We start from the raw sequence: 19,126 nt of genomic DNA, 5'->3' as shown, positions 1-19,126 counted from the left end.
CTGTAATTTCTTAGGACCACCCAGATTCTGGCTACGTTTCTCTGTCCTGCTTTGATCTGACTTTCATGTTCTCAAGGTTAACCTTGTGAAGTTCTATGATCAGCAGGGTTGCGATGAGTATTCATGGAAACTGCTATGAAAGTTAATTCCTATGTCCACACACTGCAAGAAATGAAGATGGTGAAGAAATGAAGAAGGTGACAGTTAACTGATCTTGACAGAAGGGACAGCTCTACAAGGAATCCTTAGCAGACCTCATCAGCATGGGGCTGCATATTCCAGACCACACATGCATCTTGAAACCACAGTATCTAAGCATCAGGAAAATGGCTACAGCACCTTAGGAGCGCTGCTTTCTTGCTGCTTCCAAACATGCACTGCCTTTCAGCATCGTCCTGAAATCCTTAGGACTTCGTCTCAGAAACGGCTCCTCTAGGATTCTTAGAATTCTGATCTCATATTCTTTCCATGTCTTCCTAGTTCCTAGCGGTACATATCCGATTACTCTCCTGTGGGGAAATCAAAGAGGGAGGGAGGGAAGATAACCAAGTACCTGGGTTCTGGAAATCCCATTTACTTTTTCTGTGCTTTTTAAAAGAAAAACCACGATAAGGGACGTACTCTTTTCAAACATTCTAGAGTTGTCTCAGTGAATGGTAGCGATAAGAACAAGTAAACTCGCAACAAAGTGCAGACACCTCCTTTTATCGACTACTTAACATCTGACCACCAGGAAAAAAATCCTTCTCATCTGGTTTTGGGTGGTTCTGGAGGTCCAGTGTGGGGGGTCTAGGTTACCAGTTTTGTGCTCTGCTCATGAGGGGCTGTAATGTCCGAGTGTTCCCTGAGGTAACCCCCAAACCAGATGAGTCTGTCTCATCTGGGGCTTCTTTGGGTCTGCTTTCAGTTAGAATCAAGCCCCTGCATCAAGGCCAACCTCTACCTCTTTCTTAGGTTTTGCTTGAGAACAAAAGGATAATATTAGGTTGGGGTTTGATCATGAGAGTGAAGCTGTTGTGGAGTATCCACCAGAGAAGCCTGCTTGGACATGGGTTAAAACCAACAGAAAGTCTTTATGAGCAGCTCAAGATCCCAGTGTAGCCCTCCAAGCCTTTCTCAGGATGAGCTTTTAAGTGCAAAACGCACATTCTGGGTTGACATGTTTCAGTTAACAAGAACAGTTAGCCAGGAGCAGAACTACAGAAGCGAAATGCAAGGTTAGTACATTTCGAGACTTTCCCAGAACCATGCAGACTTTGATGGATTGGGTCTTTGTTTTAGTTCTGGCAGGTGGTGCTGTCTACGTGCTGAACTTTCCAGCCTGAATGGCACTTTCATCATGGATTCAGTTGTGCTAAGGTCTGGGGTCTGTTACAGAACTCTCATGAATAGCATTAATTTTTTTTAAAAGGACCCCAGAAAGCTGCCTTGTCTACATCTAAGGGAGCAAATTGCCTACTCAAGCCTTGAGTGTAGACTTCTCAGTGTTCGGAAACAGACCTGTATTGTTTGTAATCTACAGAGCTTACGGTATTTTGTCAAAGAAACTTGAACAGGTGCTATTACCAAAACTGTAGGAAATACATTCGTACAGGTAATTGTTACAGTCATTAGTGACCAGTGTTCATGTGTGTGATTTTATGTTAACAACTCTCTGAGGCAGAGATTACTCTGTTTATTTTATAAAGAGATTAAAGTGTAGGTTTAGATCCTTTCTCATGGACACAGAGCTAGAAAGCATTGAAGACAGCACTGGGGTTTTCTGAAATGAAATTATTTACCATTCCCTTCGTGTCTCTCCAGTTAAGCCAGAATATTCTTTATTTCATGCCAGAGTTAAGCATTCATGCTTAAATACTTCTGTTCATGCTACTAGACAAGACTAAGACCATTGTTACGATTTCTGAGCCAAATTTGAAGCAAGCCTTATTAAATGCTGGCCAGGAAGATGGAATCTAGCCAGGTCCTTACCAGGGATTTCCAGAGAATGGGACCTAATTAGAGAGGAGTTTATAAAGGCAAAATTCCCAAGGCGACATACTTCTTGCCTTCATCCAGTCAGGGGTGAGCATACATTCTGACACACTCCTGCCTACGTACCGCCCCCTACTTGTGACCAAGCACATCCTGTGCAGCTGGGGCAGCCAACCCTGTTTACAGAAATGAAAACAAGTGGCTTGTTGTCTTACAGGAGCAGCCGACTCCAACACTCCAGGGAGTTATTTGTTCTTAGGCAAGAGAGGCTTACAGGTTAGAAGCACTTCTGTTCAGCAGATCTCTTTTTTTTTTTAACAGATGAATTATGCTTTATTCTTGTCTTCTCTCCACACCCCTCCATTCTCTATTCGCCTCCACACCCTCCCCTCCCCTCTGGCTTCCCTTCCCATCCCCACAGCAAACAGTTGTCATCTGTCCCTTACTACTTCTTTTTTTTTTTAATGAGTTTTTTCCCCTTTATTTTTTAAAAACTTGCCGAAGACTTTAGCTCCTATATTTATAATAGTGTGAAAGATAGAGGAACACAAAAATACAAATTCGGTCCTCTCTTCTCACTGCCTCTAGTCTCTCTGAAGATTGCCATCTTGTTCATATTGGTATCTGATGGACTCTTTTTTTTTTTTTTTCTTGTTTTTTTTTTTTTTTTTTTTTATTAACTTGAGTATTTCTTATATACATTTCGAGTGTTATTCCCTTTCCCGGTTTCCCGGCAAACATCCCCCTCCCCCCTCCCCTTCCTTATGGGTGTTCCCCTCCCAACCCTCCCCCCATTACCGCCCTCCCCCCATAGACTAGTTCACTGGGGGTTCAGTCTTAGCAGGACCCAGGGCTTCCCCTTCCACTGGTGCTCTTACTAGGATATTCATTGCTACCTATGAGGTCAGAGTCCAGGGTCAGTCCATGTATAGTCTTTAGGTAGTGGCTTAGTCTCTGGAAGCTCTGGTTGCTTGGCATTGTTGTACTTTTGGGGTCTCGAGCCCCTTCAAGCTCTTCCAGTTCTTTCTCTGATTCCTTCAATAGGGGACCTATTCTCAGTTCAGTGGTTTGCTGCTGGCATTCGCCTCTGTATTTGCTGTATTCTGGCTGTGTCTCTCAGGAGCGATCTACATCCGGCTCCTGTCGGTCTGCACTTCTTTGCTTCATCCATCTTGTCTAATTGGGTGGCTGTATATGTATGGGCCACATGTGGGGCAGGCTCTGAATGGGTGTTCCTTCAGTCTCTGTTTTAATCTTTGCCTCTCCCTTCCCTGCCAAGGGTATTCTTTTTTCTCATTTAAAGAAGGAGTGAAGCATTCACATTTTGATCATCCGTCTTGAGTTTCCTTTGTTCTAGGGATCTAGGGTAATTCAAGCATTTGGGCTAATAGCCACTTATCAATGAGTGCATACCATGTATGTCTTTCTGTGAGTGGGTTAGCTCACTCAGGATGATATTTTCCAGTTCCAACCATTTGCCTACGAATTTCATAAACTCGTTGTTTTTGATAGCTGAGTAATATTCCATTGTGTAGATGTACCACATTTTCTGTATCCATTCCTCTGTTGAAGGGCATCTGGGTTCTTTCCATTTTCTGGCTATTATAAATAAGGCTGCGATGAACATAGTGGAGCACGTGTCTCTTTTATATGTTGAGGCATCTTCTGGGTATATGCCCAATAGAGGTATAGCTGGATCCTCAGGCAGTTCAATGTCCAATTTTCTGAGGAACCTCCAGACTGATTTCCAGAGTGGTTTTACCAGTCTGCAACCCCACCAACAATGGAGGAGTGTTCCTCTTTCTCCACATCCTCGCCAGCATCTGCTGTCACCTGAGTTTTTGATCTTAGCCAATCGCACTGGTGTGAGGTGAAATCTCAGGGTTGTTTTGATTTGCATTTCCCTTATGACTAAAGATGTTGAACATTTCTTTAGGTGTTTCTCAGCCATTCGGCATTCCTCAGCTGTGAATTCTTTGTTTAGCTCTGAACCCCATTTTTTAATAGGGTTATTTGTTTCCCTGCAGTCTAACTTCTTGAGTTCTTTGTATATTTTGGATATAAGGCCTCTATCTGTTGTAGGATTGGTAAAGATCTTTTCCCAATCTGTTGGTTGCCGTTTTGTCCTAACCACAGTGTCCTTTGCCTTACAGAAGCTTTGCAGTTTTATGAGATCCCATTTGTCGATTCTTGATCTTAGAGCATAAGCCATTGGTGTTTTGTTCAGGAAATTTTTTCCAGTGCCCATGTGTTCCAGATGCTTCCCTAGTTTTTCTTCTATTAGTTTGAGTGTGTCTGGTTTGATGTGGAGGTCCTTGATCCACTTGGACTTAAGCTTTGTACAGGGTGATAAGCATGGATCGATCTGCATTCTTCTACATGTTGCCCTCCAGTTGAACCAGCACCATTTGCTGAAAATGCTATCTTTTTTCCATTGGATGGTTTTGGCTCCTTTGTCAAAAATCAAGTGACCATAGGTGTGTGGGTTCATTTCTGGGTCTTCAATTCTATTCCATTGGTCTATCTGTCTGTCTCTGTACCAATACCATGCAGTTTTTATCACTATTGCTCTGTAATACTGCTTGAGTTCAGGGATAGTGATTCCCCCTGAAGTCCTTTTATTGTTGAGGATAGCTTTAGCTATCCTGGGTTTTTGGTTATTCCAGATGAATTTGCAAATTGTTCTGTCTAACTCTTTGAAGAATTGGATTGGTATTTTGATGGGGATTGCATTGAATCTGTAGATTGCTTTTGGTAAAATGGCCATTTTTACTATATTAATCCTGCCAATCCATGAGCATGGGAGATCTTTCCATCTTCTGAGGTCGTCTTCAATTTCTTTCCTCAGTGTCTTGAAGTTCTTATTGTACAGATCTTTTACTTGCTTGGTTAAAGTCACACCGAGGTACTTTATATTATTTGGGTCTATTATGAAGGGTGTCGTTTCCCTAATTTCTTTCTCGGCTTGTTTCTCTTTTGTATAGAGGAAGGCTGATTTATTTGAGTTAATTTTATACCCAGCCACTTTGCTGAAGTTGTTTATCAGCTTTAGTAGTTCTCTGGTGGAACTTTTGGGATCACTTAAATATACTATCATGTCATCTGCAAATAGTGATATTTTGACCTCTTCTTTTCCGATCTGTATCCCTTTGATCTCCTTTTGTTGTCTGATTGCTCTGGCTAGAACTTCAAGAACTATATTGAATAAGTAGGGAGAGAGTGGGCAGCCTTGTCTAGTTCCTGATTTTAGTGGGATTGCTTCAAGTTTCTCTCCATTTAGTTTAATGTTAGCAACTGGTTTGCTGTATATGGCTTTTACTATGTTTAGGTATGGGCCTTGAATTCCTATTCTTTCCAGGACTTTTATCATGAAGGGGTGTTGAATTTTGTCAAATGCTTTCTCAGCATCTAATGAAATGATCATGTGGTTCTGTTCTTTCAGTTTGTTTATATAATGGATCACGTTGATGGTTTTCCGTATATTAAACCATCCCTGCATGCCTGGGATGAAGCCTACTTGATCATGGTGGATGATTGTTTTGATGTGCTCTTGAATTCGGTTTGCCAGAATTTTATTGAGTATTTTTGCGTCGACATTCATAAGGGAAATTGGTCTGAAGTTCTCTTTCTTTGTTGTGTCTTTGTGTGGTTTAGGTATAAGAGTAATTGTGGCTTCGTAGAAGGAATTCGGTAGGGCTCCATCTGTTTCAATTTTGTGGAATAGTTTGGATAATATTGGTATGAGGTCTTCTATGAAGGTTTGATAGAATTCTGCACTAAACCCGTCTGGACCTGGGCTCTTTTTGGTTGGGAGACCTTTAATGACTGCTTCTATTTCCTTAGGAGTTATGGGGTTGTTTAACTGGTTTATCTGTTCCTGATTTAACTTCGATACCTGGTATCTGTCTAGGAAATTGTCCATTTCCTGAAGATTTTCAAATTTTGTTGAATATAGGTTTTTATAGTAAGATCTGATGATTTTTTGAATTTCCTCCGAATCTGTAGTTATGTCTCCCTTTTCATTTCTGATTTTGTTAATTTGGACACACTCTCTGTGTCCTCTCGTTAGTCTGGCTAAGGGTTTATCTATCTTGTTGATTTTCTCAAAGAACCAACTTTTGGTTCTGTTGATTCTTTCTATGGTCCTTTTTGTTTCTACTTGGTTGATTTCAGCTCTGAGTTTGATTATTTCCTGCCTTCTACTCCTCCTGGGTGTATTTGCTTCTTTTTGTTCTAGAGCTTTTAGGTGTGCTGTCAAGCTGCTGACATATGCTCTTTCCTGTTTCTTTCTGCAGGCACTCAGCGCTATGAGTTTTCCTCTTAGCACAGCTTTCATTGTGTCCCATAAGTTTGAGTATGTTGTATCTTCATTTTCATTAAATTCTAAAAAGTTTTTAATTTCTTTCTTTATTTCTTCCTTGACCAGGTTATCATTGAGTAGAGCATTGTTCAATTTCCACGTATATGTGGGCATTCTTCCCTTATTGTTATTGAAGACCAGTTTTAGGCCGTGGTGGTCCGATAGCACGCATGGGATTATTTCTATCTTTCTGTACCTGTTGAGGCCCATTTTTTGACCAATTATATGGTCAATTTTGGAGAAAGTACCATGAGGAGCTGAGAAAAAGGTATATCCTTTTGCTTTAGGATAGAATGTTCTATAAATATCCGTTAAGTCCATTTGGCTCATGACTTCTCTTAGTCTGTCGACATCACTGTTTAATTTCTGTTTCCATGATCTGTCCATTGATGAGAGTGGGGTGTTGAAATCTCCCACTATTATTGTGTGAGGTGCAATGTGTGTTTTGAGCTTTAGTAAGGTTTCTTTTACGTATGTAGGTGCCCTTGTATTTGGGGCATAGATATTTAGGACTGAGAGTTCATCTTGGTTGATTTTTCCTTTGATGAATATGAAGTGTCCTTCCTTATCTTTTTTGATGACTTTTAATTGAAAATTGATTTTATTTGATATTAGAATGGCTACTCCAGCTTGCTTCTTCTGACCATTTGCTTGGAAAGTTGTTTTCCAGCCTTTCACTCTGAGGTAGTGTCTGTCTTTGTCTCTGAGGTGTGTTTCCTGTAGGCAGCAGAATGCAGGGTCCTCGTTGCGTATCCAGTTTGTTAATCTATGTCTTTTTATTGGGGAGTTGAGGCCGTTGATATTGAGAGATATTAAGGAATAGTGATTATTGCTTCCCGTTATATTCATATTTGGATGTGAGGTTATGTTTGTGTGCTTTCATTCTCTTTGTTTTGTTGCCAAGACGATTAGTTTCTTGCTTCTTCTAGGCTATAGCTTGCCTCCTTATGTTGGGCTTTACCATTTATTATCCTTTGTAGTGCTGGATTTGTAGAAACATATTGTGTAAATTTGGTTTTGTCATGGAATATCTTGGTCTCTCCATCAATGTTAATTGAGAGTTTTGCAGGATACAGTAACCTGGGCTGGCATTTGTGTTCTCTTAGGGTCTGTATGACATCAGTCCAGGATCTTCTGGCCTTCATAGTTTCTGGCGAGAAGTCTGGTGTGATTCTGATAGGTCTCCCTTTATATGTTACTTGACCTTTTTCCCTTACTGCTTTTAATATTCTTTCTTTATTTTGTGCGTTTGGTGTTTTGACAATTATGTGACGGGAGGTGTTTCTTTTCTGGTCCAATCTATTTGGAGTTCTGTAGGCTTCTTGTATGTCTATGGGTATCTCTTTTTTTAGGTTAGGGAAGTTTTCTTCTATGATTTTGTTGAAGATATTTACTGGTCCTTTGAGCTGGGAGTCTTCACTCTCTTCTATACCTATTATCCTTAGGTTTGATCTTCTCATTGAGTCCTGGATTTCCTGTATGTTTTGGACCAGTAGCTTTTTCCGCTTTACATTATCTTTGACAGTTGAGTCAATGATTTCTATGGAATCTTCTGCTCCTGAGATTCTCTCTTCCATCTCTTGTATTCTGTTGGTGAAGCTTGTATCTACAGCTCCTTGTCTCTTCTTTTGGTTTTCTATATCCAGGGTTGTTTCCATGTGTTCTTTCTTGATTGCTTCTATTTCCATTTTTAATTCCTTCAAGTGTTTGATTGTGTTTTCCTGGAATTCTTTCAGGGATTTTTGCGATTCCTCTCTGTAGGCTTCTACTTGTTTATTAATGTTTTCCTGTGTTTCCCTAAGTGTGTTCATGTCTTTCTTGAAGTCCTCCAGCATCATGATCAAATATGATTTTGAAACTAGATCTTGCTTTTCTGGTGTGTTTGGATATTCCATGTTTGTTTTGGTGGGAGAATTGGGCTCCGATGATGGCATGTAGTCTTGGTTTCTGTTGCTTGGGTTCCTGCGCTTGCCTCTCGCCATCAGATTATCTCTAGTGTTACTTTGTTCTGCTATTTCTGACAGTGGCTAGACTGTCCTATAAGCCTGTGTGTCAGGAGTGCTGTAGATCTGTTTTCCTCTCTTTCAGTCAGTTCTGGGGACAGAGTGTTCTGCTTTCGGGCGTGTAGTTTTTCCTCTCTACAGGTCTTCAGCTGTTCCTGTGGGCCTGTGTCTTGAGTTCACCAGGCAGCTTTCTTGCAGCAGAAAATTTGGTCTTACCTGTGGTCCCGAGGCTCAGGTTCGCTCGTGGGGTGCTGCCCAGGGGCTCTCTGCAGCGGCAGCAACCAGGAAGACCTGTGCTGCCCCTTCCGGGAGCTTCAGTGCACCAGGGTTCCAGATGGTCTTTGGCTTTTTCCTCTGGCGTCCGAGATGTGTGTGCAGGGAGCAGTCTCTTCTGGTTTCCCAGGCTTGTCTGCCTCTCTGAAGGTTTAGCTCTCCCTCCCACGGGATTTGGGTGCAGAGAACTGTTTATCCGGTCTGTTTCCTTCAGGGTCCGGCGGTGTCTCTGGCAGGGGTCCTGCCGCTCCTGGGCCCTCCCCCACGGGAGCCCAGAGGCCTTATACAGTTTCCTCTTGGGCCAGGGATGTGGGCAGGGGTGAGCAGTGTTGGTGGTCTCTTCCGCTCTGCAGCCTCAGGAGTGCCCACCTGACCAGGTGGTTTGGTCTCCCAGCAGATCTCTTAAACACAGTAATTTTAACTTAAAATATGACTTTATCACGGACACTTAATGTATTATTGTGCTTCATCCCAGAGACGAAGGGGCTTCAGTCTCGTTCAATTGTTAAAAATTAAAAAGGCAAGATGTCTGAAACCTGTGAGCTTTGATGATCAGTCCTCACTCTGCTCAACATTTAATGGGGAAAAACTTGTGTAGGAAGGCATTTGGTTACAAGTTGTGAAAAACTCTAGCCACAATGTCTCATCTCAAAATTTCTCATTTAAAAAAAAGGGTGAGAAGTTCCATAATGCACCACAGGGTCCCAGACCTCCATCTTTGACATGGGGATTTCTCCTCAGGTTTGCCGTGCAGCCGTCCTGTTCAATTTTGAGCAAGAAGACTTCTCTGAGGAAGGTATCTTCAGTTCTATGACCTCTTAGGTACTTATCCCAGTCTGTTTGTCCAGATGTTGACTGGCTTCCCTCTCCCACTCCCTCCTTGGTAGGGAGCCAGACTCAGCCACAGTTCTGGCCATTCATTAGCCATATACTTATGGTCACAGTCCATGGTTGCCTGGGGCATGGGGGGGGATCATCTTCCTCAGCACCATGCCCGGGGCCTCAAGAGTTACATTAAGTCCACCTTGGTAGGAGCTGTTTGACCCAGAGAAGGGGCTGTCTGGGGCTTGTCTTGGGAGGACACTGGGTAGGATCAAGCTGCAGAATGGGCTCAAAGATGATTAGCATCACCACACCGTAGAAGCCAGGAAGAAGAACTGAGGCACAGAAGTCCAAGTCGGGAGACAGTATTACTGTCATCTAGGCAAATCCAAAAGAAAATTCGGGGAAGAAAACCCACATCATGGAAGCCAAGGTCTGAGGACGCCAGAAGTCTTTCCTTTATTAGTGTCCCTTGGGAAGGAGAGCAGAATTGTAGAGGCTGAAGGAAAGGATGGGTTGTAGGTGAAGGCAGTTGCCTGGGTGGTGGCGATCAGTGGGCTGAGTTGGAAGGGATAGAGAAGTCATAGGTCAGGGAGTCTGTCAGCCTTGAAGCTTGCCTTACAGGGTTGTCCAGTGAACCACAGTGACAATGAGGAGACTATGGCTGACCAGCAAATGACCTGCTTCTGGAATCCTGCCAAAGCCATCATTAGAAGTTCTGCAATCACCAGGCTTTCCAATCTGCTTGGTGGAAGGAGCCCTTAGTCTCCCTACACCTCCCCCTCTGGGTGTTTAAAATGGAGACATTCCCCAGCTCGTTGCTCCTAGAAATGATATTATGTGTTCCCAGTGAGGAAATGCAGTTCTTGGAATTCCACGGAGGGAAGGGCTATGCAAATTCAATGTGTTTGATTCAGGGCACTTGGCTGAGCTGAGAACTCTAGTTATCACCCAACCGTGCCAAGCAGGAGGTTAGACCTGCTCCTCTGTGTACAGGACTTCCCCTAGTGGGAACTGTGTGGGCTGAGGATGTAGCTCAGGGGCAGAGTGCTTGCCCATTCAGCATGAGTGAGGCTCTAGATTCAATCCCAGCACAGAGTCAAATCAATCCTCAAACGCATACCCTGGGTAAAGAATCCTATTCTTTGTTATGGTTTCTATGGTTTGGGTGAAACACCATGACCAAAAGCAACAGGGGGAGGAAAGTGTTTAGTTTACACTCTCTTCCACATCATTGTTTGGTATTGAAGGAAGTCAGGACAGGATCTCAAACATGGCAGGAACCCAGAGGCAGGAGCTGATGCAGAGACCGTGGAGGGGAATAGTCATGTGTATGCAAAGTCTTTATGTCTGGCTTTTCGTGAAATGTTTCAGGAAAGTCTTTGCTATGTTTGGGTCAATCTGCAGAAGCTAAGAAACTGTTTTGAGATTGTTTGAACCTTGAAGAAATGTTGTCTCTCTAAAGATGTTGTCTCTCTTGGTGCTACTCAAGACCGTGCAGCTGAGCCAACCTTGTTCCTAAGACATTCTTGGCAAACTTGGAGTTCTTATTTTTGATTATGACTAGCCATGGTCGAAAGGGCCTGAGATCTGTGTGGGTTGTCTGCTCTCATGGGCAGCAAGGGCAAGATAACTGGTAGTTGGAACCTTTCCCAGTCCCGATTAACCTTGTGTAATGTTTGAACAAAGTATCTGGAGTGAGCTAGCTGGGTGCCAGTCTTTTCCAAGAAGGCTGAACCTTTGCCTCTGCTCCTTTGGGAAACGAAGCTTAGTTTAGCATCTTGGTCAGCTTCTCACTCTACTGTGGTACTTACTACCTACATCAATCAACAGAGGGCGCTGCTTACTGGCTTGCTCCTCTTGGTTTGCTGCTTTTTCATAGAACCCAGGACCACCAGCCCAGGGATGGCAACACCCACTATGGGCTGGGCCCTCCTAAACCACTAGTTAAGAAAATGCTCTATAGGCTTGCTTACGGCTTGATCTTCTGGAGGCAATTTTCCAATCTAGGCACATTCCTCTCTGATCACTCTGGTTTGTGTCAACTTGACATAAAACTAGCCAGCACTCCCTGACAAAGCAGAAGGAAGGAACCAATTTTGCCTTACAGAAACGTGCACATCTAACAAACTAGCTCGGAGAACGATGGTGGCTGAGCGCCAAGGTGGCCTTTGGCAATCTTTGAGCATTTGTATCCTTCTTACGGTACCCTCTCTCCTTTGGTTTGGGTCTTGTTGTACCCAGTGACAGTGACGCCTGGTCCTGAGGCCCGGTAGCTGTCTCCCCAGTGTACCCAGTAAGAACGCCATCTGCTGGCCACATGTGGGAAACATTTGATTCTTCTTTGTAAGCCTTCCAACCATGTCAAGATGATATTTTAAAGCTCTTGTATGAGTTTAAGGAGGCAGTCACGGCCTTTCAAAGACTGCTTACGCTCCAGATGCCGACTTGGATGGAATCGACACTTGGCAAACCGATGAGCTTACAGCTGTAACCACTAATGCATTGGATTTGAATTCGGTGCGTGGCGAGGACCGGGCACTGAAAGACAAAGATAACCTCCTTGTCCCTGTCCCGGCTCATGGTCCACAGTCTTGCTCTATGAACGACACAGGGTCCTGTCTAGTGTGCATATGCAATTATCAACCAAGAATGCGCTGGAGAAGCTACTCGAGCGTCGAGGGAAACAGGCTGGAGAACAGACTCCGCGGTAAGGATCAGCTGGGCATGGCCTCATTTTCATTTGGAAGAACTTGCCCAAGACACAGAAGGTTCATTGTGCAGACCATGTGCCATCCAAGGAGAAGGGAACACTGCACATACCTTACTCTGTCAGAAGCACGAGGTTGTCGACTGAACCCTCACCCACAACTGTGTGCATATGCCCCTGTTTGAGCTGGAAGAGGGGGTTGTAGGAAAACTCAGCTGTTTGCTCTCTGAGCTCTGCCTTGGGAATGAGCCCATGGCCCCTTGGGAACTAGCTCACAGTGTGGTCTAGGCTCCAATAGACTCGGGGCAGCAGCCTGGTGCCCGCCAACATGCAGTGAAGCCCTGTGAGAACCTGGTCCCGTTCAGCATTGCCCTCCAGCTGCCCACATGAATCCCAGGAACTGGTCACGCAGGACATAAGAACGATGCTTCTCTTGGCATTTGTTGTAAGGGAAGGGATTGTACTAGAATCTAGCTTTTTATCCAGCCAATTTTCAGGTTTCAATAAAAGCCCTGAACTGTTTAAAAAAAAAAAGCCTTGGTTTCATGTGACATCATATCTGAGAAAAGCAACTTAATTAGGAAAAAATTCCTTTTCTATACACGTTATGTGTGCTGACCAGGAGGTAATTGCAAAGCTAAATTGTTCAGTGACCTGACAGTTTGTTTTCAGATCATCAGTGCAGTAAAGAAATATTTTCCAGTGACAAGACTGCAACTATTCTACATTTCTGAACCTGTGTGTATCCGGGGTATGCATACTATCAGTTCTTTTTGGCTGTTCTTTAATTCTTTACCAGTTGCAATTTTTTACTTTGCAAGTGCATTGTGGGTAATTTATGTTGTTTTGACAGTTTGATTTTCTGCTATAATTTTCAATTCTACACCCAGAGTTGTACAGACTACTGTTTAGACAAATGACATGGAAATATAGAGGTTATCTATGTAAAATGATTCATATTTCAAAATAGGGTCTTCTGTAAAAAAAAAAATCCCGCCACATTGCTATTAAATCACAGTTTTTATATTACTTTTTTCCTTGACTGAGGTTTGTTGAATTTACTATTGTAACATATTTCCAAAAACACATTAGTTAAATGGGGCTGAAAATCATGCATGCATATTTTATGGGAAAAATGTGTAGGTATATTTTCAATTTTAAGCTATAAACTCTGGCTTCCCATGGATGATTAAAATATTCTGGCCCATTTAAAATTGAACTACATAATAAAAGTGGTGTGCAATAATAATTTTACAATGCTTAATAATATAAAGTGCTTTATCTGAAAATGCCCTTTAAAAGGTTTTATGCATAATTCAAATAGTTCTGTATGGAAAATGAGTGATGTGCAAGTAAAGAACTGATAAAATAATTTAGAAATAGGGACAGAGATTTCTGCCTCTGTTATAGAACCAAGAAGGCAGCAACATGTTCAAACGTCTTTGGCTGTTGGCAAGAGGCAGAGAGAGCTAGGGCAGTGTGACACAACGAAAGATACGTTAGGTCCAAACTTTCTCTAATAGAGGTTTTCTGACTTAAACAACAGACGGCACAAAGGGCCTCTGAAGTTTGTTGAATATACTTCTTTTTTTTTTAATAAACTTTTTTGTTTGTTTTTTATTTTGATTTTTATTTATTGTATGTATGTGAGTAGCTGTCTTCAGACACCAGAAGAGGGCATCAGATCCCATTACAGATGGTTGTGAGCCACCATGTGGTTGCTGGGAAATTGAACTTGGGACCTCTGGAAGAGCAGTCAGTGCTCTTAACTGCTGAGCCATCTCTCCAGCGATTATGCCTCTTATTGTCAATTCTTGCCACCAAAGAGAGCTTGCCCTTACACTGGAGAGGGACATTCAGATATTCGACCAGGTAACTTCCAGGAGTGCCTTTAACATGCAAACCAGAGCTGGAGGATCTGAAGCAAGATTGCGAGCATTCTTCTTATGCTTCTTAGTTATCCTGAGAGCCAGGGGAGCCAGATAGAGAGAGAACGTGTTTATTAATGACGGCTGAACTATCCATTCTGCATCTAGAATGATCCAAAAGATCATTTGAAGGGACGTGGCAAATCAGGCCCAGAAGGAAGAGGTTAATTGCAGTGGAAACCACATACACGCATATATTCTCATTCTCTCTCTCTTTCTTTCTTTCTCTCTCTCTCTCTCTCTCTCTCTCTCTCTCTCTCTCAGCTTGAAGTCATGGTAAAATTCTGCTAGGTAAAAAAATGACAAAAACCAATGACTAGATGTTTTATTACAACTAGGAATTTAATATCCTGGTTAATTTAGTATAAAAACTTAATATGCTTTTCTCCCCTAGGTTTTATTTAACACTATTTTTGTTTGTGTTGATCAGTGGTTCTCAATTTGTGGGTTCCACCCATTTGGGGGAGTGTCAAATGACTGTTTCAGAGGAGTCTCTGAAGACCATCAGAAAACTCAGAAATTTACATTATAATTGATAACAATAGCAAAATTACAGCTATGAATTAACAATGAAGATAACTGTGATTGGGGGTCACCATAACAAGAGGAGCTGTATTAAAGGGTCACAACATCAGGAAGGTTGAGTACCAATGGGATTGATGAAAGTTTTGGTTGTGTTTTCTGATCTTTTGAGTCCAAGCCTTTAATCTTGGATTGTAACTTATCCTTCCAGTTACCAGAATTGTTAAGATCAGAGCACGAGTTCTGGTAGTCCTAACAACCCTGCCACCCATCCTCAGTAACACAACCAAGCAGACAAGTAATAGGAGAAGGCAGAGGAAGGTAGTTTATTCAAGATGGCCATACTGGGAAGAGCAACATTGAGGCCCAGTGACGACTCAGGCCCATCTTTGGGTTCTTGACATGGAGTTTACGTTTGAAGTAGGCAAGAGGAGTGCATGATTAAGCAGTCCTGGTCATAGTGGGGTTCTGCCTCAGATGCTGACAGGTTGTCAGAACTGTGTGACTCTCTTTCCTCCTCTGATAGTTTTAGCCATTCCCTCTTCCTAACATGAGATTCTTAGGGCATGGTGACTTGAATACACTTGGTTCATGGCAAGTGGCTCTACTAGGAGGTGTGGCCTTGCTGGAAGAGGTGTGGCCTTGCTGGAAGAGGCTTGGCCTTGTAGGAGGAAGTGCGTTACTGTGTAGGCAGGCCTTGAGGGTTTCTACTGCTCAAGCTCCACTCAGTGCTGAGGAGAGATCCTCCTCTTGGCTGCTGGCAGTTGCCAGCCTCCTCCTGGCTGCCTTTAGATTAAGATGCAGAACTCTTGCCTCCTCTGACCTGTATAATGCCATCACGAAGATAATGGACTGAACTTATGAAATTGTAAGCCAGCTCCAATTTGATATTGTCCTTTATAAGAGTTGCCATGGTCATGTTGTCTCTTCACAGTAATGAAAACAAAGACATAGGGCAAGTTCCAACTTTTTCTGGAGGGTGTCCCTCATTTCAAGGGAGGGACACATGTACATCTTTAGAACATTCTGATGGGCAAGGTGGACAAGGGGGACATAGGCCTTTCCTTTACTCTGAGGTCTTCTGGACTTGCCTTCTTGTTGACTTTGGTGCCTGTGTATGTTAAGAAATCTATTACCATCACTTCCTTGGGGCTAATTATGATGAACTAGTCATAAGACTAATTATGACTCTCTCATAGTCTCTCTCAGTACGTCTACCATATGACACCTGTACCTAAGGCTCAGGGAACATTGAGGGAAGGGGATTGGGAGTCCAGACAGGAAGTCCGAGAGTCAGAGGACCAGGAGTCTTTTGACAGTGTGCTTTCTAACTATGACAGAAGCCACACCCATGAAATCTCAACTTTGATTTTCTAAACAGCTCCAATATCAGTTGACGTCCTAATATTTGATGGCAGAAACCTCATGAGAATCTCCACCCTTAACTGAAAAGACACAAGCAATTAACAACCTCTGAGAAAGGGAGAGCTAATTTTCCTCAGAAATGAGCCCCTACTGGCTACCCAATGCCAACTGGTCAACCCTAGAATTTATATATATAGGCGACCCTGAAGGGACTCAGCAGGTTGTAGATATATGTCTACCTGTTTATATGTATATGTAACAGCAATGGTTAAAGAAAAGGAGGCAGTAAATTCAGGAAGGAGGGAGAGGAAGGGGAGGAATTGTGAAAATGAAATAATAACAATAAATTATTGTTATTATTATTATTAACAGGATCTTACTATGAAGGCTTGGCTGGCCTTGAAGTCACAGAGATCCACATGGCTCTGGATCGCCAGGACTAAAGACATCTGCTACAATGTCTGTCTGTAATTATAAATTGTGGTACTTAAAAAGAATCGCTGATTGAAGGACTGGGGAAGTAGCTTAGTTGGTAAAGCATTTGCTTGTCTTGCAAGCCTGTGGACTTGAGTTTGAGCCCTCAAGCCTATGTATAAAAACCAGGCCTGTTAATGCAGCTTCGTAATCCCAGTGCAGTTGGGGGTGGTGCAGGGGAGTGGGTATGGGTTGGTTGGGGAATGGATACTTGTGCATTCCTGGAGTTTGCTGGCCACCTAACATAGTCTGACCAGCAAGCTTCAGGTCAGTGGGAAGCCCTGTCTGGAAAAACAAGACAGAAGGCTTCTGAGGAAGGATCGTGCCCACATCTACATAGATGAATCCACATGTGCACATGTGTCCTGATAAGACAACACTGATTAACTTAACCCTAGAGAAATGTCAATATGGCTTAAGTATATTTCAACATTGCTTGCTTGAATTTAGTCTGTTTTGGTTGAGAGTGGCTTTGTTTCCTTGTGTATGAGTATGACATTCTCCAAGTTATTTCATCCTCAGCCAAGTTTGAATCAACACTGAAAGTATTTACTGAAAATGTGTCCTGGTTTACTTTCCTATTACTGAGACCAGCACTGTGACTAGAAGCACCATGGGGAGGAAAGGGTTAATTTTCCTTTCTAGTTCATCATGAAGGAAATCAGGACAGGAGCTCAAGGCAGGAGCCCAAGGAGGAGCTGATGCAGAGGCCATGGAGGAGTGCTGCTTACTGGCTTGCTCCTCATGGTTTGCTTTTCTTTTGCAACCCAGGACTACCTGCCCAAGGGTGGTACTGTCCAGAGTGGGTTGGGCCCTCCCATATCAGCTATAAATCAAGACAATACACTACAGACTTGCCTACAAGCCATTTGATGGAAGTGTTTTTCTCAATTGTGGATCTTACCTGATGACTCTAGCTTGTGTCAAGTTGACCAAAAACAACAACAATCCCCCAAAACTCCAAAAAAACCAAAAGCAAAAAACCTCCCATAAAACCCCTAAAACCAAAAACACTCCCCCAACCAAAGAACAAAAACAACAAAAAAAGACAAAACAACAACAACAACAACAACAACAACAACAACAACAAAACTCAGACAACAGCAAAAACAACAGCAAAACTTAACCAGAACACACAGCTTCTCCCCCACCCTCTATCTCTTGTCATTTATTCTGGTTTTAGTTTTATCCAGAGCAACACCCAAGGAAAGCATCAGGTGAGTAGAAATAAATAATTGCTGGGTGATGACTTATGATTAGAGTGTGCTCTGAAGTCAGCATTTAAATAAAACCAGTGCCCAGGTCTACACAGGGTAGCTATATGATTGATTCGACAGAGAAGGCATCCACACTAGAGAGGGCCAGGCAAGAGGTCCCCGGGGCGTTGCTCTACACCTGTGATTCCCAATTTACATAGATTACTTTGGAGCTGACTGATTAATAGTGGAATGCTTGGCTGGCGACAGAAAGATGAGGAAAATGATAAATGCATAGGAGGCGGCAGGAGAGATTTGGAGGGATTTGTATCAGCTTTGTAACCAGACCTACACATGGGAAAGAAACAATGTTGCTAAACAATGAACATTTCTCCGGAGGACTAAACTAATGAACAGAAGTAAAAATAAATAGCACTGAACTAACTGCGGCTGTAAGACTTCTAAAAGAACACTCTGTGGGAGGAAGGGGCGTTATCCTCTGACGCTGCCTATGCCACACAAGGCCACAATTCACCTGAGCAGCAGCGTTAGGCTAATTATGTCTAGCTAGCTGGTCAAAATGTTTAGCTCTATCCAATTTATTGACTCTTTCCTCCCAAGTTTCAAAGGAAACATCAATACTTGTTTACATGTCAGGATTTTCTATCCCCAAGCTGTTAAAAAGAGCAAAAAATTAAAATACAGTTTGGGTTAGAAAGTGATTTCAAAAGGTTTCAGTTCAGCGTGTGTGTTGGCTTTGGAATAAACCCTTGAGACTTAGAAATATTGCCTTGAAAGACAAGAATGACGGGGAGAAGCATTAGCTTAGAGAGCAATCTCTCTGCCAAAAGCTCAGAAACTTTTAGCTCTTCAGCTAAAAATGTGCCAAGCAAACTCTCATTTCCTATTGTTATCGTAGTGAAAAAGTATTTATGATTTTAGTTATGATTTTATTGCTGAATAGATGCAATAGTTTATGAAGCAACCTCTTATGAAGGCTAACATTTAATTGGGGCTGGCTTACAGTCCATAGGTTTACTCCATTGTCATCATGGCAGGAAGCAGGGTGGCACACAGGAGAGGAGGCTGAGAGGTCTACATCTGGACCCACAGGCAGTAAGAAGACAGTGAGCCATTGGCCTGGCTTGAGCTTTTGAAACCTCAAAACCCACCCCCTGTTACACACTCCCTCCAACAAGGCCACACCTCCTAATAGTGACACTCCCTATGACCTTATGGGGGTCATTTTCATTCAGACCACCACAGGACGCCATCTCAAAAAAAAAAAAAAAAAGATAAAAAAGCCTCCACCGAATAAACAAAACCATCCAAGCTATTTTCTTGTCTGTGTTGACCAGCCCTTTCAGTCGTGGTTGTGAGAGTTCTGGTGACTCACTGGCAAGGGGTTAATTCTTGTGTTTGCCGTGGGCAGGGTTGATGTAGATTCTCTTCCATTGTCTTTGTCCAGCTTTGGAATCAGCAGTGCTGGCCTCAAAGGA

The sequence above is a fragment of the Rattus norvegicus genome, chromosome 7 (genome assembly GCF_036323735.1).
Source record: "Rattus norvegicus strain BN/NHsdMcwi chromosome 7, GRCr8, whole genome shotgun sequence".
Taxonomy (NCBI): domain Eukaryota; kingdom Metazoa; phylum Chordata; class Mammalia; order Rodentia; family Muridae; genus Rattus; species Rattus norvegicus.
The sequence above is the reverse complement of the archived record's forward strand: the minus strand, read 5'-3'. Positions refer to the sequence as shown.